This window comes from Mercenaria mercenaria, chromosome 16 (genome assembly GCF_021730395.1).
Source record: "Mercenaria mercenaria strain notata chromosome 16, MADL_Memer_1, whole genome shotgun sequence".
Taxonomy (NCBI): domain Eukaryota; kingdom Metazoa; phylum Mollusca; class Bivalvia; order Venerida; family Veneridae; genus Mercenaria; species Mercenaria mercenaria.
The window spans coordinates 53,801,511-53,826,349 of NC_069376.1; the positions used below are offsets into that span (position 1 = coordinate 53,801,511).

A 24,839-nucleotide genomic window follows, 5' to 3' on the forward strand; every position below is an offset into this window, starting at 1 on the left:
AAAATGTAATTTAACTGAAAAATACTTTATTCTGTGAAACATTAATATCAATTAGCTACTACTTGATGAAGCATACACAAAAAATGAACGTTACAGAAACAAAACATTCTTCTATCTTGTTAAATGCTAAAAATAATCGTTTCAATTAAATTGTAATGTTTATCTTAGTATGTAAAGGTTTACAGTATACTGATCTTGTTTCCAAAAAGTACAGTTATGCGAGACTGATACGCAGCATCTTCAAGGGCTCGAGTCCACCCCAACTGAATATTTGGCTTGCCTACCAAACTGAACTGTCATGACCGAGCATGTTGCCCAAAATATTGGCAGTGCTTTAGCTTACCAGGTTACTCTTTTAGTAGACAAGGCATGAAATTAGTAAGAAAACAATAGCAAAACCAAATCTGGTTCATACATGGAAATAAACTGAGGTCAATAAGCTTGAGTTTCTTTGCCCAAGAAATGGCTCTTTCTAAACGTACTCTTTGCGTAACAATTTCCTAAGTAAAAGCTACATCTGCAGTTGACATTTCAAGGGCTTGGAGCGAAACTACCTGCTTCTATTTCTATTATACAGCTCTAAGCCATCGATCTGTGAAAGTGTTTTTTTTAATTCATCCTGAATATATGAAACCCTTTATCAACGATAACACTGTCTCCCTTTTTCCATTTTCTGTAATCAGTTAATTGCTGAAGTAAAGCTAGCAATCCACTTTTAGCTGTAATATCCTCATCTGAGATAGATCCAGAGAAAAACATGGATATGAAGGTAAATGATATTCTCGGGCTGATTCCTACAAGACCTTTTAATGTTGTCACTGACCTATAGTCTAAATAACATTGGCTTTGAAAACTGAGTGAACCTGGTTGTTCCATCTTAATTTCCGTACCATCCAGCATAATGAAAGTGTCAGGGAAGTCTTCATGGCCAGACTGGAACAGAACCAAATCTAAAGTACGTATACTTAATCCATGTTCGAAGAAGTGCATCTGCATCCAATGGTTTGAAATGTGAAAAGCTTAACCTTTATTACACAAGTGCTAGTAGAAACTGATCCTCTAGTCTCACAAATCCTTGATGCTCCATACTGACTGGACATGCATATTTGTAAGGCACCACAAACTTGAAAATATTCATGAACTGTACAATGTTCCTGTGTAATATCTATAATCTAAAGTTAACTTTCATCTGACTGTCACTTACAGTTTCGGCATTGAAAATCTTTGCATTTTTTTGTGGATTTTCTTCTTTTTGCTTGTTCTTGTCCTTTAAAGAAGAGTTGTCTCTACATAGTTCTTCATTTAGCAGCACCTGCTTGGCTAACTGCTGCTGAAGAACTTTATTTTCTGCTGCTAAGGCCAGCACATTCAGTGATGATAGCTCTGAAATACACAAGAGGACCATGATGGTCCTGAATCGCTCACCTATCCCAAAATGACCCAGTGTTGAACTGAGTATGACGTCGTTATTTCTATTATTTGACGAAATGACCTAGTTTTTGAGCACATGTGACCTAGATATCATCCAGATAAAAAATTCTAACCAATTTTCATGAAGATCCATTGAAAAATATGACCTCTAGAGAGGTCAAAAGGTTTTTCTATTATTTGACCTAATGACCTAGTTTTTGAAGGCACGTGATCCACTTTTAAACTTGACCTAGATATCATCAAGGTGAACATTCTCACCAATTTTCATGAAGATCCCGTGAAAAATATGGCCTCTAGAGAGGTCTCAAGGTTTTTTTATTTTTCGACCTACTGACCTAGTTTTTGACCCCATGTGACCCAGTTACGAATCTGACCTAGATATCATCAAGCTGAACATTCTCACCAATTTTCATGAAGATCCATTGAGAAATATGGCCTCTAGAGACATCACAAAGTTTTTCTATTTTTAGACCAACTGACCTAGTTTTCGACCACACGTGACCCAGTTTCGAACTTGACCTAGATATCATCAAGATGAACATTCTGACCAATTTTCATGAAGATCTCTTGAAAAATATGGCCTCTAGAGAGGTCACAAGGTTTTCCTATTTTTAGATCTACTGACCTAGTTATTGACCGCACGTGACCAAGTTTCGAACCTGACCTAGATATCATCAAGGTGAACATTCTCACCAATTTTCATAAAGATCCCGGGAAAAATATGTCCTCTAGAGAGGTCACAAAGTTTTTCTATTTTCAGACCAACTGACCTAGTTTTTGACCGCACGTGACCCAGTTTCAAACTCGACTCAGATATCATCAAGGTGAACATTCTGACCAATTTTCATGAAGATCCATTGAGAAATATGGCCTCTAGAGAGGTCACAAGGTTTTTCTATTTTTAGACCTACTGACCTAGTTTTTGACCCCACGTGACCCAGTTTCGAACTCGACTTAGATATCATCAAGGTGAACATTCTGACCAATTTTCATGAAGATCTCATGAAAAATATTGCCTCTAGAGAGGTCACAAGCTTTTTCTATTTTTAAATCCACTGACCTAGTTTTTGACCCCACGTGACCCAGTTTCGAACTTGACCTAGATATCATCAAGGTGAACATTCTGACCAATTTTTATGAAGATCCATTGAGAAATATGGCCTCTAGAGAGGTCACAAGGTTTTTCTATTTTTAGACCTACTGACCTAGTTTTTGACCCCACGTGACCCAGTTTCGAACTCGACTTAGATATCATCAAGGTGAACATTCTGACTAATTTTAATGAAGATCTCATGAAAAATATTGCCTGTAGAGAGGTCACAAGGTTTTTCTATTTTTAGATCCACTGACCTAGTTTTTGACCCCATGTGACCCAGTTTCGAACCTGACCTAGATATCATCAAGGTGAACATTTTGACCAATTTTCATGAAGATCCATTGAGAAATATGGCCTCTAGAGAGGTCACAAGGCTTTTCTATTTTTAGACCTACTGACCTAGTTTTTGACCCCATGTGACCCAGTTTCGAACTCGACCTAGAAATCATCAAGGTGAACATTCTGACCAATTTTCATGAAGATCTCATGAAAAATATGGCCTCTAGAGAGGTCACAAGCTTTTTCTATTTTTAGATGTACTGACCTAGTTTTTGAACCCACGTGACCCAGTTTCGAACTTGACCTAGATATCATCAAGGTGAACATTTTGACCAATTTTCATGAAGATCCATTGAGAAATATGGCTTCTAGAGAGGTCACAAGGTTTTTCTATTTTTAGACCTACTGACCTAGTTTTGGACCGCACGCAACCCAGTTTCGAACTTGACCTAGATATCATCAAGGTGAACATTCTGACCAATTTTCATGAAGATCTCATGAAAAATATGGCCTCTAGAGAGGTCACAAGGTTTTTCTATTTTTAGATCTACTGACCTAGTTTTTGACCGCACATGACCCAGTTTCGAACTTGACCTAGATATCATCAAGATGAACATTCTGACCAACTTTCATAAAGATCACATGAAAAATGTGACCTCTAGAGTGGTCACAAGCAAAAGTTTACGCACGCACGCACGGACGCACGGACGCCGGACGACGGACGCCACGCGATCACAAAAGCTCACCTTGTCACTTTGTGACAGGTGAGCTAAAAACAGACTTGTTTAATCATCCACTGCGGACAACTGCAAAACCAGAAAAAGTCATTTAATCTTTACGATTGTTTCTTATATTTTCAGTTGCCACTCTTGCAGTCAGTTGAACACAAGAATCCACTCCATGTGCAAATCTACAAATTCCACATCATCCAAGAGTTGACAACATTCCATGTATTCCAGTTAAGCATGTGGACATCTCTCTGGCTGATGTGGTTAAACTTGAACAGAACACCAAATATTCGTAGGGCTGGGACGATTTCAAAATTTTGAAACCGGTTAATCGTCTGTTTGAAATCAAATCGAACCGGTTAATCGGCCGCCATATTGAAAATGCTGTTTCCTTTCCTGACGACCATATCAAGGTACTTCAAGCAGCTGACTTCATTAGAAACTTACCGACTTTATCGTTTGCAAGCAGGATGACAACTGATGTCATATTTTGGTGTATTTTATTTCAAATATATCACGACATGCAAATCCAAGACTATTAATTATGTTCAAGTTGATATGTTTTAGCAAAAATATACTGTGGATCTATGTGCTGGTCAAAGAAATGTATAAAGATAAAGTACGACTCGTGATGTTTATTTTTTGAGAGCGATTAGCGATTTTGCAAAATTGAAACCGGTTTCACCTAGTAATCGAACTGGATCCGATTAACCGAGTAATCGTCCCAGTCCTAAAGATTAGTGTAACATAATCCAATATGGCACCATGAAAGAGCCAAGAGGATAACTGCATCACTTCCTGAACGCTTTATAATAAGACAGGCTCCTATAACAAAGAATGTAAGGATAGATTAGTCACACATTCGTACTGGTATCAAATCCAGGGACAGTTCAGTAATTAATAACAGCAGCAGATTTCTGTGACTTTGTTCTGTATACTAGACAGGACATATTTATTCAAAGAGTGATGCCAGACAAAGTTACAATGGATGGAATACTATTAACCCTTACCCTTCTAAATTTCTATAATGAACTTGTCCATCTTTCAATTTGAACAACCATTAACTGTTAAAAGGGGTGCTGACTAAAGAGATACTGACTGAATGGCGAGCAATGCAAATCTGGATCAAACTGCACGGATGTGCAAGCTGATCATGATCTACACTGGTCACAAAGGCCGAATTAATCAAGTCCAGCATAATAAGGTTTAAAATGAATGGTCTACAGTAATTTTGTTTTTATTATGCCCCCGGCATCTACTGATGCAGGAGGCATATAGTGATTGTCCTGTTCGTCCGTCCGTCCGTACGAGGATAACCAAATGTGACCGTTTCGTCTAGCATCAATACCCCTTACTAGAATGACTTGATACAAATGCAGATGTAACCTATGACCATTCCTCATCTTCAGACATCACCTGACCTCAGTTTGACCTTGACCTTGAACTTGACCTCGTTTTGGACTTAGGTTGCTTTGTATCGACAAGGATTCCACCGGGGGCATCAAGCGTTTATTGAAAGCAGCTTCTTGTTTTTAAGTAATATAGTATACCTTTTGATGTACCTATACTGCTTGAAGCTGGCTCCGATGTTGGTATTTCTACAGACCCATTCAATGTTTGATAAATTTGGTTCTGTTGATTACAGTAAATAAATTTTTCAGTAGATAAAATAACAAGGAGTACTAATTTATACAAGAGGACCATGATGGTCCTGAATCGCTCACCTGTCCCCACTTGACCCAAATTTGAACTGAGTATGACGTCGTTTTTTTTCTATTATTTGACACAGTGACCTAGTTTTTGAGCTCATGTGACCCAATTTTGAATTTGACCTAGATATCAAGATAAAAATTCTGACCAATTTTCATGAAAATCCATTGAAAATATGGCCTCTAGAGAGGTTGCAAGGTTTTTCTATTATTTGACCTACTGACCTAGTTTTTGAAAGCACGTGACCCAGTTTCGAACTTGATCTAGATATCATCAAGATGAACACTCTGACCAATTTTCATGAAGATCTTGTGAAATGTATGGCCTCTAGAGAGGTCACAAGGTTTTTCTATTTTTAGACCTACTGACCTAGTTTTTGACGCACATGACCCAGTTTCGAACTTGACCTAGATATCATCAAGGTGAACATTCTGACCAATATTCATGAAGATCCCATGAAAAATGTGACCTCTAGAGTAGTCACAAGCAAAAGTTTATGCACGCACGCACGCACGCGCGGACGGACGACGGATGCTGCGCGATCACAAAAGCTCACCTTGTCACTTTGTGACAGGTGAGCTAAAAATGCATTTATAATATAACTGTTAAACTGTTCAATTTTTAAATTGTTTTGCTTAGATATTTATTTGCGTTTACATTACATAATTATAAAGCCAATTTATTTTTAAATGTTTTTCATGAAATAACTTTTGAGAATTTTTTTTTGATTTTAGTTACTAACCTAACAACAATTTCAGATGAAAGTCTTCTTCTTTTCTTCAGTGGGTCTGTAGCCATATGACCTTTTGGCCATTGCCTGGCAGTTGTGTATTTGTTAAAATTGACTGTGTCTGCTGGAACAGGATCAGGATACTTCTCAGTCCGACAACCCTCAAGGAAAATGCTAAAAAAAATGTTTAGGTTTAATTTCCAAAATAAATTATCAGGTTAAATAATATCTGATCTGATATTTCTTTGACACTGGTTTAACCCCATTTCTCAACAGCAGCCCACCTGAATTCTATAACAGTTCTAACTTGTTCTTGGCAAACTGACAACTTCCAAAATTTGTCACAGCCACAGGAGCTTTACAAATGAATTCACTCTTCAGACTAAATATTTTCCAAAAGCAACCACCTTGCTCAGTGTGCCAATTTGCAACTGTTCATTTCTGAAACTTTTACAAAAAGTATAGTCTCAATCAGTGGAAATAAAAAATGAACATATTTTATGTAGAAATAAAGAAAGACCCAATCAACTGTCACTTGCATTGAATATCAGTTACACAAAAAATGTACAGAACCAGATTCCTGAACCAAAACTAAACAGGGTTTCTGAAAATGCATGCATATTTACCTTTTAAACCAGTCTTCTACAAAGTTCATCAAATGTCACCCTGAAGAAGTTCATATCTATCAGGATAAAATTAAATGTCAGTTTATCTGCAAATTAGATCCATGTTAAAACACAGCTTATACTCCCATATTTGGTGAAGGAAGCGCATGAATTTGACGTAATCTGCCAAGTCAGATATTTGATTGGTTTGATGTATTTGTAGGTTAAGAACATTTAAATTTAAACACATTGCATTTGTCTAAGGAAACAGATTATAAATATGAAATACACTGTTGTACGTTAGAACAAACATTCACTGTCGTCACCTTAGAACAAACATTCACTGTCGTCACCTTAGAACAAACATACACTGTCGTCACCTTAGAACAAACATACACCGTCGTCACCTTAGAACAAACATTCACCGTCGTCACCTTAGAACAAACATTCACCGTCGTCACCTTAGAACAAACATTCACCGTCGTCACAAACATACACCGTCGTCACCTTAGAACAAACATTCACCGTCGTCACCTTAGAACAAACATACACCGTCGTCACCTTAGAACAAACATAGACCGTCGTCACCTTAGAACAAACATTCACCGTCGTCACCTTAGAACAAACATAGACCGTCGTCACCTTAGAACAAACATAGACCGTCGTCACCTTAGAACAAACATTCACCGTCGTCACCTTAGAACAAACATAGACCGTCGTCACCTTAGAACAAACATTCACTGTCGTCACCTTAGAACAAACATAGACCGTCGTCACCTTAGAACAAACATAGACCGTCGTCACCTTAGAACAAACATACACCGTCGTCACCTTAGAACAAACATTCACCGTCGTCACCTTAGAACAAACATACACCGTCGTCACCTTAGAACAAACATACATGTGGTTATTTCCAATGACGTTGCTAATGTTCAGCTAACTGTGAGGACAGCAGCATGCTTTTGCATTTTCCAAGGTATCTTTTCGGCTCCATAAACTGTACAACTCCCACTAAATGATCTTGATACCGACTGTCTAATATAACAAAGTCCCCATTGACATCTTTTAATCATGATTTGACAGATTTATGTTACATAATATAGCTTTTTTTTTTCAAGGTAAACTGCTTTGTATCTAAGAACCTTGACAACTCAGCTTGTTGAAGGAAAATGGTGGCAATAGGCGGTGCATGGAGGTGTGTCAAAAATCAGTATCAGATTGGATTATAAATTAGTTTGACTGGAGGCAACTGGTCAATTGTGTCCATAGGACAAAGATACCCACACATACTGCACAATCATTTATGGTTATATTGAGATAAGGTTGTGCATCTAAGTAATTTTGAATCCATTCCTTCAAAAAGTGTATAAGGAGTTGAAACCACCAAACTTCTTCACCTGGGCCTATTTTGTGACATTAAGAAAGTGCCATAATTCTAGAAAAAACAGCAATAGAGAAAGGGCCATTATTTATGGTCATCTTCATAATCAAGGTCCTTTATCTCTGAAACCTTCACAAACATATCCTTCAATATTGTGGGAGGAGTTGGACACATGAAGATTTTTTTCTATATTCTATACAGCTAAACTATCAAAGGGTCATAACTGCAGTAAAAAAAAGTCTCAACAAAAGTTCCTCCCTTTATGGTCATTTGCATATCAAGCTTGTTCATCAGTCTGTGAAAGTTATGATTTTTGACATAGCATAAATATCTCACGGAATTTGGTTAACAGTTCCCCAAAGAACATTTGAGTGACCTTATAATGATGCTATAAATTAAGTTTGATGAAGATTCATCAAGCAGTTCATGAGAAAAAGTCATTTAAAAGCATTTCTGTTTTTAGCTATTGTGGCTCTTTAGAAAGGGTCAACCAGTCCCCTTTTGAACAAAACTGAGAGAGGCTCTTATTATAACACTACAGACCAAGTTTGATGAAGATCCATTAAGCGGTTTATGAGATGTTCTTTAAAATTTTTCAATTTTTAGCTCTGGTGGCCCCTTAAAAGGGCCAAGGTGAACCATTTGAACAAACTTGATAGAAGTCTATGCCAGGATGCTACTGACCAAGTTTGGTATAATTCTGACCAATAGTTTCTGAGATGTTTCAGTAAAAATGTTGATGAAGGGTGAAGGATGAAGACAATGAACAACAGATGCCGAACCATCCACCTATACTAATAGATCACCCTGAATAAAGTTCAGGTGAGCTAAAACAGCACTAAATCCAAAACTTCCCAACAGTACATTGATCCTAGCTGGTCTTGCCTGCAACAAATTATCTTGTTAAGGTAGTTCTGCACATTTGGATCAATTTTTTTTCTACAATGTAGAATTTCATTAAAACCAGATTTTTTCAAAATTTCAGAATATAATTAGAAAGTTCAGCAAATAAAAAAGATAAGGTTGTGTGCTTGGTTTTTTGCTACACTGATTTGAAGAAGTTAATTTTCATAATGGGAGGCTACTAGTATAGGAAAATCACAATTTTCATAACATTTTCACAAATAGAAAAGTTGCTACAATGTAGAACTATCTTAAATCCTAATAATCATTTGAAAGTCAAACTATGCATGCATAAAGAGCTTAAGACTGAAAAGAAAAAATACCTGAAGTCTGTCTCTCTGTAATGGTAAAAATCCATCCCAAGTTACCGGAGAATCCATCCCAAGTTACCGGAGAATCCATGCATGTTCCGCTAACTTGCTGACTCAACAAGAAAGAGACTGACTGACAGACTTGCAGATGTAACAAAAACCTATAGACCTGTAGAAATACAAGAGATGCCCGTAAGACAGCGCGCTCCACTATTCGGGGATTTGACAGTAAAATGAATATATGTCTGAATAAGAGACCTCTACTTTAAAAGGAAGATACACCAAGGGGCATAATTCCATCAAATACACAAATTTGAGTTATTAGGATTGTTACAACACATGCAGATGATGATGATAAAGATATTTTTTGAGTTTCATGTCATTTTCTTATAAAGTACCAGTTATGTCCAGAAAACGAAGTTTGTAAAAAATTTATGTATAAAAGCGGCATAATTCGGTCAAAATACAAATCAGAGTTATGGGCATTGTTACCACACATGCAGATGATGATGATAAAGATACATGTTAAGTTTCAAGTGTTTATCTTATATTGCATTAAAGTAGTATCCAGAAGCAAAGATTGCAAAAAAGTTTAAGTACAAAAGGGGCATAATTCTGTCAAAAACACAATTAGAGTTATGGGGTATGTAGCCATACATGCAGATGATTATAAACAAATACTTTTAATATCAAGTCATTATCTTTTAAAGTACCAAAGATATGTCTATAAACAAAGCTTTCACAAAAAAATTTAACATGAAAATAATTCAAAGTATAACTCCTTGGTGACCTTGACCTTGGGTATAATGGGCCCAGCCCCTATACATACTTTGTTTGTATGCTGGACAATGTTAATGTGAACTTACAGTATGATATAAGCAAAAGTAACAAAGATATGACAGAAAACAAAGGTTGCCAAAAACTTTAACCTTAAAAATAACCTAAGTATAAGACCTTGGTGACCTTGACCTTAGGTATAATGGGCCCAGTCCCTATACATACTTTGTTTGTATGCTGGACTATGTTTATGTAAATTTACAGTAAGATATAAGCAATAGTAACAAAGATATGACAGAAAAACAAAGGTTGCCGAAAAACTTTAACCTTAAAAATAACCTAAATATAACACCTTGGTGACCTTGACCTTGGGTATAATGGGCTCAGCCCATAAACATAAATTATTTGTATACTGGACAATGTTTATGTGAAGTTACAATAAGATATAAGCAATAGTAACAAAGATATGACAGAAAAACAAATGTTGGCGAAAAACTTTAACCTTAAAAATAACCTAAGTATAACACCTTGGTGACCTTGACCTTAGGTATAATGGGCTCAGCCCCTAAATATACTTTGTTTGTATACTGGACAATGTTTATGTGAAGTTACAGTAAGATATAAGCAATAATAACAAAGATATGACAGAAAAACAAAGGTTGCCAAAAAACTTTAACCTTAAAAATAACCTAAGTATAACACCTTGGTGACCTTGACCTCGGGTATAATGGGCTCAGCCCCTACATATACTTTGTTTGTATACTGGACAATGTTTACGTGAAGTTACAGTAAGATATAAGCAATAGTAACAAAGATATGACAGAAAAACAAAGGTTGCCAAAAAACTTTAACCTTAAAACTAACCTAAGTATAACACCTTGGTGACCTTGACCTTGGGTATAATGGGCTCAGCCCATATACATACATTGTTTGTAAACTAGACAATGTTTATGTGAAGTTACAGTAAGATATAAGCAATAGTAACAAAGATATGACAGAAAAACAAAGGTTGCCGAAAAAATTTAACCAAGAAGGGTCACGCCGACACCGGGGCAAGTAGTATAGCCCCACTATTCTCCGAATAGTGGAGCTAATAACATATGGATACCAGTCTCATTGGTATGAAATATGTAGATGTATGTTAATACTATTATGACAAGAGCTGTCACTAATGGTGACAAATGCCCCCGCAGCACCTTGACCTTTGACCTGGTGACCTTGACCTTTGACCTGGTGACCCCAAAGTCAATAGGGGTCGTGTACTCAATAAGTACTATCAGCATGTGAAGTTTGAAGGTCCTGGGTGCAGTGGTTCACGGGTAAAGTGCCTTCATGCAAAAAGTTTACATTGGCTCCTGTGACCTTGACCTTTGACCTGGTGACCCCAAAGTCAGGAGGGTTCGTGTACTCAATAAGTTCTATCAGCATGTGAAGTTTGAAGGTCCTGGGTTCAGTGGTTTGCGAGTAAAGTGCCTTCATGCAAAAAGTTAACATTGGCCCCTGTGACCTTGACCTTTGACCTGGTGACCCCAAAGTCAGATGGGGTCGTGTACGCAATAAGTTCTATCAGCATGTGAAGTTTGAAGGTCCTGGGTGCAGCGGTTCGTGAGTAAAGTGCCTTCATGCAAAAAGTTAACATTGGGCTCTGTGACCTTGACCTTTGACCTGGTGACCCCAAAGTCAGTAGGGGTCGTCTACTTAATAAGTACTATCAGCAAGTGAAGTTTGAAGGTCCTGGGTGCAGTGGTTCGCGAGTAAAGTACCTTCATGTAAAAAGTTAACATTGGCCCCTGTGACCTTGACCTTTGACCTGGTGACCCCAAAGTCAGTAGGGGTTGTGTACTGAATAAGTACTATCAGCATGTGAAGTTTGAAGGTCCTTGGTGCAGTGGTCTGCGAGTAAAGTGCCTTCATGCAAAAAGTTAACGTTGTGACGAATGAACGAACGAACTAACTAACCAACTAACGAATGGTAGATGCTGAATATACAAATATGGCACATCTGAGGAAACTGCAGCTGCCACTGGAGTTGTTAATGACCCCAATATGGATGACTACCTTGGACAACAGTTTAAGTCTGAGTTGAATTAATTTAGAAATAACAGGAATAATGGGAATGTGTATCAGTTCAAAAGGGACAATTTATTAATGAATATGTATCAAGATTAACTATGTTTAAAAGGGACATAATTCATAGAATATTTCATATAAGAGTAAAGCACTTTAATTCATATGATGTGGTTGATGACGTGGATTAACTATTTTTAAGTTTGCATAAAATCCATTTAGCAATAACTAAAATAGAGTGAAAGTGCATAAAAAGTTTAATATGAAATTCAAAGTAAAAAGGGGCACAGTTCATGAAATATTTGTCCCAGAGTTGTGGAACTTGAGTCATGTGATGTTGATAGGGCACAAATCATTTAAGGTTTGAATCTATTTAGTCACAACAGAGATATAGTAAAAAAGCATCAAAATTCTAAATTCTAATAACCTAAGGGTCATAATTCATAAAGTATTATAATAGCCAGTGCTGTAATAAAAACAAAGATATAGTGAAAACACATCAACCCTTATCATGCTGGACACAATTGATTCTGCCTTTGCGACCAGTGCAGATCATGATCAATCTGCACATCTATTCAGTCTGATCATTACCTGTGCTGTTTGCCATTCAGTTAGTATCTTTTTTGGTATGCACCCCTTTTAACAGTTAATGGTACTGTCCAAATTGAAAGATGGACAAGTTAGTTATAGTAATGTAGCAGGGTAAGAGTCAAAATTAACCTTAACTAGAAATGTGTCCATGGGACACAGATGCCCCCACTATATGACAAAGGACACAAATTTTTTCCTAGGTCAGGGGCCATAACTCCTACAATACTGAATGAATCCGGACGCAAAACCCCAGGTGCACAACTGCACATGCTGACCAACATTCCTGTAAACTTTGGTGACTCTAGGTCAAATAATTTTGTAGCTACGCGCGACACAACATTAAAATGACCAATTTTTAACTAAGTTAGGGGCCATAACTCCTACATGACTGAATGAATCCGGACGCGAAACCCCTGGTGCACAACTGCATATGCTGACCAACATTCCTGTAAACTTTGGTGACTCTAGGTCAAATACTTTTGGAGCTAAGCACGACACAACATTAATATGACCAATTTTTTACTGTCAGGGGCCATAACTCCTACAAGACTGAATGAATCCGGATGCGAAACCCCAGGTGCACAACTACACCAACATTCCTGTAAAGTTTTGTGACTCTACCTCAAATACTTTTGGAGCTAGAAAAATTAGAAAAATACTATGTATGTAGCTCAATTAGCAGAAGAACACTCTAAATCTTTGTTGAATTTCCTAGATAACATATCAGCTTCAATCTTTTCCACCCCAGGTACATGTGCTGCACTTAAATGTATTTCACGTTCAATGCACCAAAACCAAATTTCCCTCGCGAGTTGATTTACTGTGTGATCCCTATAAGGAATTAGGTGGAAGATAGAATGATTCTATTAGTAAATACAAATAATCTATTTACTTAATAAATGTTTAATATGACTGCCATGAAATCCAAAAATCCACTATGTTTCCCTCATACACCATGTAGTATAAAGATCTGCAGTTCCTTATTTCTGAAGTCCATGGTCTGTAGTTGTTACTTCACACTTCAAGTTCAGAAAATATATAGATATACTAGATATACATACAAGAAGTTACCAAACAATGTCATGAAAATCACCTAAAATCTTGGACCTGTATCTTAAAAAAAGGGTCGGAAAGTTTCCTTATTCTGAAGAAAAATGTACTAGATTCCTATTAGCAAACAGAAAAAGACAAAAAAAATCCTGAGGTGTCTGACCTTCAAACGTCACTTGATTTTGACTGCAACCTAAAATATTTCAGTTATTTGAAATTCCACATTATGTGTTGCAAATTTGTTCACAATAAGAAAACAGTAAAAGCTTATGGACAGACTGTTAGACACAAGCATATAAGAGAAAAGTTCACACAAGGACCATTTGTGTAAAATTATTTTAAAATCGGGCCAGCAGTTTCATACATGAAGGTTTTTAAAGTTTCCACTATATACATATAGGGAAAAGTGACCATGCCCTCTGGCTGCCATGTTTTTTGACAAATCAAAATAATTTGAACAATCTTGGTAGAGGGTCACACAAGGACCATTTGTGTAAAATTATTCTAAAATCGGGCAAGCAGTTTCACACAAGAAGATTTTTAAAATTTCCACTATATACATATAAGGCATTAAAAAAAAATTGTTTGCTTCCGGTATCCCAACCAACCCTAAATTTTTGGCCTGACCCTAAATGTTTTTATGGACTTAAAGAATATTTTTTGCAACTTTTTAATAAAAAGTTGCAAAAATGCACTTTTTATGCTTTAAACATGGTTAGTGATGTTAGAAGCCAACTTACTCATGCTCTAACCTCCTTATTTTGTATTCATTTTTTGACACAAAAATAATTTCCAAAAAGTCACACTTAATAAAAAAAATATCCAAAAAAAAAAAATTTCCGATCTACCTACCCTAATTTTTTTGAGCATGTTACCGGAAACAAAGAATTTTTTCAGGCGTAACGAAAAGTGACCATGCCCTCTGGCGGCCATGTTTTTTGACAAATCAGTATAATATGAACAATCTTGGTAGAGGGTGACATAAGACCCATTTGTGTGAAATTATTTCAAATTGGAATATCGATTTAGAAGGAGATGTTGTTTGAAGATTTTTCTATTTTTAGCTCTGGCGGCCCCTATGTGCAAACAAGCAGAACCGTTTGAACAACTTTGGTAGAGGACCACCAAAGCAACATCCAGGCCAAGTTTCATCAAAATCCATTCATGGTTTTGGAGATGTCGTTTAAATATAATTGTTGACGACGGACGACTTGACGCATGCACACACAAATGTATGATGGACACAGCGTGATCAGGTGAGCTAAAAATTGGACCATCGGTTTAGAAGGAGATGTTGTTTGAAGTTTTTTTCTATTTTTAGCTCTGGCAGCCCCTATGTGCAACCAAGTGGAACCATTTGAACAACTTTGGTAGAGGACCACACAAGGAGCATCGTGGCCAAGTTTCTTCAAAATCCGTTTAGTGGTTTTGGAGGAGATGTTGTTTAAACACAATTGTTGACGATGGACGGAGGACTTGACGGATGCATGACAGACGCCGGACGACGTATACAGCATGATCACAATACCTCACCATGAGGACTTTGTGCTCAGATGAGCTAAAAATTCAGCCTCATTATAAATAGTGCATGCACATTTAGTCTGGCTGTCATACTCAAACAGAAGTTTAAAACCATACTTTCAAATGTTTCTGAAATTTATGTTTAAGTGAACATTTCGGTAAAAATTAGAGCTCTCAGAGAAAACTATGACATATCAGCTTACATCAAAAGCTTATAAACTACAAAAAGTCCAAAAAAGGGCACAACTCTGTAAAAGCAAAACAGAGTTACTTAACCGGAGTACTGCATCTCAGATTATCTCAGAAAACAAGTATATGAACTCCATCCAGCTGATGTTGAAATGGACATGGGTGAGTAAACAGATGAGTTAAACAGCTCAGCATATTCTTTGGATACTAAACTAAAATCTAGTATACCAAAATAAAGAAGGGGGATTTAGTGTTCATTTTTAAAACTGAGTTACTTCCCTTAACTGTAAAATTTGTTTGTTTTTTTATAAAATTTTGATTGTTTTAAAAAACCTCCTTGTCCTCGAAGTGCATGCAGTTGGATCAGTGAAAAATTATTCTAAATACAAAATTTATGATCTACTTACTTATCAAATGTTTTCCAAGACTCCCATAACTGTGTTTCCTTCATACACAACAACTGTAGAATAAAGAACTGGATTTCTTTACATCTGAACTTCATGGTCTGCAGCTATTCTACTTTCTTCATACATTTCACTACAAATGAAGAGACATTTTTTACAGTATTTTCTAAAGCCAGAGAAGTGTTAGATGCACATTAAGAAGTTATTGCACAAATAAATGAAAATCACCTTTTTCAGCTTAACAGATTGCCAGACATAAGGTCTGAGAAAGTATGTGAAAGGTTGATACTAATTTAAGCAAGTGTCTAATATCAAATACTCAGATTTCAAAGCTGTGACCAGTAAGTTACCTTCAATAAATCTAGGGTGAAATCATTTTAGGCAGCTGTAAATAGAATCCTTGCATACAAACATTTATAGAATATGGAAAGGAATCTGAAAACCAACTACACATAATATCCAGAGGGGCTCCTATAAATTTAGGAAGTGTTCTTGGTCCGATGCTGTTTTTATACATACTGTTTTCCCGTGGACTCAAAACTCTCATGGTAATATGGGCACTTGTATCAATGTTCTACTTGACATACTTCAACTTAAAAGACTATATTGTCTGGTCCTTTGGGATTATTGAGTCCATTCATTGTGTATATTAGAAAAAAGTTTTCTTCTTTAGAGTAGGTAATCGACCAAATCCATCCAAGAATGGATGGAACAACTTTTCTGTATGAAACAGGTTCCCCTTAAGCCAATGCTAATGGACAAGAGAACATGTAACAGCCTAAGCACATCTCCAGATTGGGAGTCCTGCTAACTATTAATAGCAAGATAAACTGCAGTGTCATTTACAAATAAACTAACATCAGTGATATTTGAACTGTTTCTTGGAGGTCATTAATATACATGTATTAATAAAAATAGGAAGGACTAAGAACAGACCTCTGTGGTACTCATGATGTATCTGCTGCTTGAGATGATAGTTCACCTAGAATAACTAACTGTGTATGACCTATCAGAAAAGATTCAGAAGTATTGTTGATGCCATGTTCTTGCAAGTTATATAATATTTTTATATGAATGACTTTATCAAATACCTTGCTAAAATCTGAGACAATTTTCTTACAATCAGTTTGTGGATTTCCCAGAGGTTTCTTTCGATGTCATCAACAAGTTGTAGTAGCCCAGGATCTTACAGGAGCAACGTTCCCTGAAGCAATCCTGTAGATCAAAAAGAATACCATATTTAGAGAAATGAGATTTTTAGTGCTACAATGTGTTCTGAAACTTTATATGAAATGAAAGCAGGGTAAATAAGATGGTAATTTGCAGGAATTTCCCCATCTCCATTTTTAAAAAGGTGATCAACATCTGCTGATGTCCATACCTTGAGTATTATACATGTTTCAAATTAAAGATTTTTGAAAAATAACTTCTGTTACTGGAGCTAACTGACTTTGAAGTTCTTTAAAAACAAGACGGTGGTTATATTATACGGTCCTGCAGCTTGCAGCAGTTTTAACATCCTCTTGTGGTCATTGGTCCTGTCAGGCATAGATTCCCGTATAGTTTGGTGTAGTATTAGTACCTTGATTTTGTAGAAGAGAATGACAACATTGAGATAAGTTTAAGAGGAAAGAGACTGTTAAGAATATAATTTTTATTAAAGGTCTTTGAAGGTTTCCAGACTTAAATGTCCCTGTAGTGTTATCCTGTAATGGAGATATTCCCTGCCAACCCTGTTTGGATTTCTTATCAAGTGATATACTGGTAGTTTATTTGTAGAGAGTTGTTGTTGTTATCTAGCTCTGCAGGGTTGTTACTTAGGGTATCCAAGTCAAGTCAAGTCAAGTCAATATTTATTTATTGTCGGTAGATAAAATAACATTATAAACATAAGCTATATATAGCTTTTATCTGATCCACAAATAAGCAAATAACAGTGCTTTTAAAATATAATAATTTTGGTATCATCTGATACTGTATTGTCTACTGAAAAAGAAAATATAAATTACAAGACAAAAATATGTTATAGAATTTTTATTTTTTACTTTATAATATTTTCAATGATATTACAGTGTAAGATTTATCATTTCGCAGTCAAGAAAACAAGACTGTAGTGATTTGTGCATATTATTATAGTCGTCTTATTTACTAATTCTTGTTCAGCAGACACAACTCTTTCAAATGATAAAAAAAATGGGGTCACCAGGCATCAAAATGATACCTATTTGTGGATTAGATACCATAAAATATATTCAATGTTATTAATATAAAATATACAGATTTTATTCTTGACGATGTTTTTGGGTAAATTTACGTGATTTGAAACAATCATCATATCAGCAGTCGGACTTAGTGCTTACAAATTTTGAAGTTCACTCAAAGAAGCCACATGTATTGCTAGTCTTTTAAATCAATACAATGGTCAGCATTACAGCACACTATTTTTCAAAAGCTAAACATCAATATTATAAGTATGATAGATTTCTGGCACCATTTCTGGTTAGTTTTCAATACGGAGTTCGTTTCATAACAGCATATAAACATCTCTGAGCTGATTTTTTTAGCTATGTATTGACTACTTTTCGAATAGAAAAATGATGAAGGAGTGTGTGTGTGTTCCGGTTTAACGTTTTTTCAACAATTTTTCAGTCATATAAACGAAGGTCCATGATAAAGGAGAGCGATCAGTAAAAAAGTTAGAAACCATTAACAAGTCCCAGCACTAGACTTGTTTTCTGGTCAGTTAGAAAAGAGCAAGTAACATCCATACTGGTACAAAGACATCTGCATACTAAATATATCTATTACCTAATATTTCAGCTCACTCGGACGGCAATACTAAATCAGATGTCTAGAGTTAAACATTCATGTGAAATATAAACAAAATTCCTCAATGCATGTCAAAGTTATGGGCCAGACAAGATCTGACATGACCTTTTACTTCCAAAATTAATGTGACCTTGACCTTTGTGGTAGGAACTGGGGTTTGCGCGTTACACTACGTCTCACTGAGGTTAACATTTGTGCCAGATACTAACAAGATTGCTCCATGTATGTCAAAGTTATGTTCTGGTTGAACAAATCTGGACAGATGCACGCACAGAGTGATGGACAAACGTATGGATGCACTGACGCCTGCACATAAACCGAGCAGCCATTTGGACAACTATGTCTTCTCTTCTGCAAGCGGGCTTGACAAAAAACTGTACATTTACTGAAATGCAAATGACCAAGGGCATTTGAGTGGTCTTTTTTTTAATTGCATTACCTCCCTTGGATTGTAAAATGTTTTTAAGTTGTGGTATGACTCTAGATACAAACAATCTGTTTACTTAACAAACGTTTTCTATGACTGCCATGAAACAAAATATCCACTATGGTTCCCTCACATACCATGTAGCATAAAGACCTGCATCTCTTTATTTCTGAAGTCCATGGTTTGTAGCCATTCTGCTTCAGTTACTTCACACTACAAAAGAAAAAGGTAGTTTTCATTCTGTTCAGAAAATATATAGAAATAATGCTCATATGAGAAGTTACTGAATAATTTCAAGATAATCATCTAAAATCTTTGACCTGTATCTTAAATTTAGGTTCAACAGGTTTTCTCACTATGAAGAAATATTTAGGAGCCAATCATGCAAAAATATATTGGACCAAACATGGAAAATTACCCGAGGCCTCTGACCTTCAAATCTGACTTGACTTTTCTTGCAAACTAAATTATTTTGGTAATTTGAAATTCCACACATGTACTGCAAATTTGTTCACCAGAAGAAAACTGTAAAATGCTTATGGACAGACTGTCAAAGATAAACCTAAAGGAGACTAATAATTCAAAGAGAAGATCAAAACCGAGTATTATTATTATTATACCAGATGTATATAAAGCCCTTTTCATGATAAACATGTTCAAAGGTACATGTACGTGCTTTACATAGAGCAAATGCAGCCACACAGGGAGCGAAATTCATCCTCTACTAGCACAAACACAGAGTGATCTGACCAGAGAGGACAGAGTGAGATTAAGCTTCCAGAACAGAAAGAGAGAAATCGTATTTAGATACAGGCCTGTATTTTCTAGCTCTTGTCAGGTTCTTAATTTAAAATTCCCGGTGTAAGTAGCACCAATACATGCAAAGCCTTCTTTCCTGGGAAGGACCAGTACAGGCCTCTTAGTTAGGTGGGAAACATCTCAGAAATTTCTGGTGCCTATATAAACAAGCAAATTCGATGAATTGGTATCCCCCGCCAAAAGGGTTTTTGGTGAGGAATGGCAAAAAGATATATCCGGCAAAAAGTTAAGGATGTTACTAAAATGCAAATAATTTCAATAGTCAAAATCAATTTGACAGAAAATGAATACTTTATTAGGTTGGGTTGTGGGGTGGGGGAGGGGGCGGTGGCGGGGCAGCGGGGATGACCGGGTGAGGGTACAAAACATCACATGTTGATTATAAATATTAATGGAAAATTAAAAATGAAAAAAAAAAAACGTGGTTGTCGGGGTAGGGGGGTGGGGGGATGCATGGTCAGGGTGGTGGGTATGACTCAGCAGGGTGGAGAAGTGAGGTAGGGGAACAGTACAATTTTGCATGTTGATAAATATTCATGGAAGGTTTGAAAAAAAAATGATAAAAAGGATTGATTTTTTTTTGGGCAAGGGGTGTGGGGGGGGGGGGGAATGGTGGGGGTTGGAAGGGGGAGGGGGTGTGACCAAGGCAAGGTGGTGACCAGGTGTGGGTACACAACTTCACAATCATGTTTATAATGAATGTTCATGGAAAAGAATGATAGAAGTTCTACCAATTGGTTGGTTTGTTATGTACAAATCTGTAGATTTTTAAACAATTAAAGGGCAATAACTCTAAAGTAAATTGACCAATTAAAAACAAAAATGACAGGCATCATCAAAGTATGTTGATTCATATTTATTTCAAGTTTCATAAAATTCTACCAGCTAGTTACTGAGAAATGGCTGCAGACGTGGATTTTTCATTAAATCAAGGGCAATAACTCTAAGGGAAATTGACCAATCAAAAAAAAAATTAACGGGCATCATCGCAGTATGTTGGTTCATGTTTATTTAAAGTTTCATGAAATTCTACCTGCTAGTTACAGAGAAAAGACTGCGGACGGACATTTATGGGCATTTTCATTACATCAAGGGCAAAAACTCTAAGGGAAATTTATCAACCAAAAAAAACCTTGACGAACGGATGCACTGACAGACAAACAATGCAGTTTCAAACCCCTCCTCCCGATTTCATGGGCGGGGGATAAGAAATTAAAGAACTATTTCTTTTATTGGTATACAACTTAAAAACCCAAAACAGTTTCATAACCAGAGTAGTGCATGTCAGATTACCTCAGTGAACAAGTGTATGGAGTTTAATCCTATCCCAAAAGTGACACAAGCTTACACACAAGGAGGTACAAATGCTGACACATGGACACTTCAATGATTAAGCTACAAACTAGTTTACAAAAACAAAGTAAGGCAATTTTAATGTTCTTTTTTAAACTTGAGTTACCTCCCTTCAACTGTAAAATTGGTTTTATATAAAACTTTTTTTTTTTTTTAAATCCTTTTTCTCCAAGAGCAGCTGGCTCAGTGAAAAATGATTCTAAATACAAAATTTTATGATATACTTACTTATAAAACATTCTCCAAGACTCCCATATGCTATGTTTCCCTCAAACACCAAAACCAACATCTCTCCACATCTCAACTTCATGGTCTGCAGCTATTCTACTCTACAGAAAGTTCACTACAAAAGAAGAGAAATTTATCACAGTATTTTGTAAAGCCAGAGAAGGTTTAGATGCACATTAAGCAGTTATTGCACAAATTAATGAAAATCATCTTTTTCAGCTTGACAAACTGCCAGTCATAATTTTTAGCTCACCCGTCAAGAAGTGACAAGGTGAGCTATTGTGACCACTTGATGTCTGCCGTGCGTCGTGCGTCAACAATTTCTAAAAAAATCTTCTTCTAGAAAACCACTGGGCAGAATTACACCAAACTTCACAAGAATGATCCTTTGGTGGCCCCCTTTCAAAATTATTCAAAGAATTGAATTCCATACAGAACTCTGGTTGCCATGGCAACCGAAATGAAAAACTTTAAAAATCTTCATGTCCAAAACCACAGGGGCTAGGGCTTTGATATCTGGTGTGTAGCATCATCTAGTGGTCCTCTACAAAAATTATTCAAATGATTCTGATAGGATCAAATATGGCCCCGTCCCGAGGGTCACATGGTTTATATAGACTTATATAGGGAAAATCTTTGTGTACAAAACCACACGGCCTAGGGCTTTGATATTTGGTATGTAGCATCATCTAGTGGTCCTCTACCAAGATTGCTCAAATTATCCCCCAGGGTCAAATATGGCCCCACCCCGGGGGTCCCAAGTTTTACATAGACTTATATAGGAAAAAAAGTTTAGAAATTTTCTTGTCTGAAACCACAACACTTAGACCTTTGATATTTGGTTTGTAGCATTGTCTTATGGTTCTCAACCAAAATTGTTCAAATTGTACCCCTTGGGTGAAAAAAGGCCCTGTCCTGGGGGTCCCAAGTTTTATATAGACTTATATATAGGAAAAAGCTTTAAAAATCTTCTTGTCTGAACCATATGACCTAGGCTTTTGATATTTGGTATGATGCATTGTCTAGTAGTCCTCTACCAAAATTGTTCAAATCATGTCCCTGGGGTTAAAAGAGGCCCCGCCCTGGGGTCACTTATTTATTATGTGAGTTATATAGGAAAAATACTTAAACAAGAGCTGTCCGTAAGACAGCGCACTCGACTTTTCTCAGTGCTTGACTGAATTCGAGCTTTGCCTGTAAAAAAAAACAAGTTAAAAAGGGACATAACTCTGTCAAAATTCAAATGAGAGATATGGGTATTGTGTCTCCTGGTGTAGACTTTGATGGTAAACAAGTATTTAAGTTTCAAGTCAAAAGCTTTGATAGTAACAGAGATATTTTACTTTATCAAAAACTTTAACCAAAAATTCTGAGTTAAAAAGAGGTATAATTCTGTCAAAATTTAAATCAGTGTTATGGGGATATTTGACTTTATCAAAAACTTTAACCAACGGCGACGCCGACACCGGGGCGAGTACAATAGCTCTACTTTTTCTTCGAAAAGTCGAGCTAAAAATCATCTGATCCTATTTCCAAGACTGTTTAATTATAATTACTTGATGACCCCAAGTAATATGATGTCACTTGACTGTGACCTTGACCTACTTTTTTGTTTTTTAAGATACAGCTTTGAAATTTTGATGACATACACATTTTGGCACACAAATCGTAAAACTGAAATTCATCGACCATGAATATGACCTACTGACTTTCTTAATATTTTATCATCAGTTTGACATTTGAAACATATAGCTAATATTACTCAGGTGAGCGATCCAGGGTCATCATGACCCTCTTGTTGATGGTAAGAGACTGATAATAAGCATGTCTGACATACACTTGACTTCAAAGCTGTGACCAGTAAGTTTCCTACAATAAATCTAGGATTATAGAACAATGGTCAAATCATGAAAGTAGTTCTTAAGGTATAGGTCCATGTTTCGGAGAAAAAAGTTCGAACGTCATCAAATCATAGAAAGAAAGCATTGTTTTACATGAAAATTTAACAGTGTATAAAACATTTATATTATTCTACAAAGCCATTGTCAATTTACCAGGCTGGTAACATTGCCCGATCAGGCTTTCGACATCAAAACTAACATTTCTTGAAAAATAATGAAGATATTTCCTTCAATTTTTGTCCATTTATTAAGCAGAACATATGATACAAATAAAGATAAAAATAACTTGGTTGCCTTTAGTTTTGGTAGAATTATTTCCTGTTTTCATATTTTTATGATGCATAATTTTTGAAGTCCAAAAGAATATGTTCTAATGTTAAGCTTAAAACAAAAAAAAAGTTCAATGGTTTTCTAATGCTCTAAATTATTGCACTAGTACATAAATTTATATAATTTACTGGGCTCTCACTTACAACATTATAGAGAAATGTAAGTTGTGAAAAAAATTTCATATATCTGCACTAGAAGCAAAGTATTAACCCTAAATATATAGAATAAAGGTATTGGCGCAAAAGTTTGGAGCAAGAGAAAGCCATAGAGCCCATTTCTGTTTTAAACATTGCATTAAAACATAACTTTTTTGGACTTCAAAAATTATGCATCATAAAAATCTGAAAAAGGGAAGTAATTCTAACAAAACTGAAGACAACAAAGTTATTTCTATCTTAATATGCATCACATGTTATGTTTAATAAATGGACCAAGTTTGAAATAAATATCTTCATTATTTTTCAAGAAATATTACTTTTTATAAATGTCGAAAGCCCGATCGGGCAATGTTACCAGCCTGTTTACTCATATACAGTATGTTTTGAATTCAAGGGACTGCATGAAGGGGCCACACTTCTGGACAGTTCAGCGCCTTTAAAAACTCACCATTTTTTAAAAGCTGTTACATGTCTTCGTTTTGATGCATTTGCAACATCGTGCGAGTGTTTAAACTTTACACAACTAGGTAAAACATCATTTTTGACAATTGTTTACATTATTTCCTTACAAATGGCATTCTTATTTAAATGGGGACAACTCATTTAGAATATTTTAAGTATCCAACTCTGTGGGACAGAATAGTAAAACATGTATTGGACAGATAAGTTGTGTGTCAGTATGCTGTTCATTTACTTTAAAAATCTGTTGTTTTGTGATATACTGCTAAATCTTAACAGACTTCTTGCATTTTAGTTTGTGGAAAGGCAGTCTGACTAAAGTACTTGATCTTCTAAACGAAGATCTGAGAATGACCCATTCACATTCGTGTTCTGTAAATTTTGGATTTCCAATATTGCTATTTTTATTTTCCCAAATCTATTTTTATTTGAACCAATCAGACGACTTGTTGGCATGTCAAAGAGTAAGAAAAATATGCAGTTAATCCAGGACTTGAACCCGGGACCCCTCGCTTACAGAGCAAGTGGCCTACCAACTGAGCTAACCAGCTATCTGACGTAT

General features: G+C 36.1%; 1 long non-coding RNA gene across 5 annotated transcripts; it reads right to left on the reverse strand.

Annotated features, from left to right (window-relative positions):
* Nucleotides 1-9: 9 nt before the first annotated feature.
* Nucleotides 10-24,402, reverse strand: LOC123540981 (uncharacterized). 5 transcript variants are annotated; one of them, XR_008367887.1, is made up of 11 exons: nucleotides 24,267-24,402; nucleotides 21,430-21,544; nucleotides 19,106-19,242; nucleotides 16,865-16,988; nucleotides 15,777-15,906; nucleotides 13,502-13,628; nucleotides 9,187-9,343; nucleotides 6,601-6,656; nucleotides 5,987-6,148; nucleotides 5,085-5,166; nucleotides 10-1,383 (listed from the first exon to the last, which is right to left on the reverse strand). It is a non-coding gene; the product is annotated as an uncharacterized LOC123540981 (long non-coding RNA). The 5 variants fall into 5 exon arrangements; XR_008367888.1 differs by lacking the exon at nucleotides 5,085-5,166 and having other exon boundaries at nucleotides 19,167-19,242; XR_008367889.1 differs by lacking the exon at nucleotides 5,085-5,166 and having other exon boundaries at nucleotides 16,894-16,988.
* Between the last annotated feature and the right edge of the window lie 437 nt (nucleotides 24,403-24,839).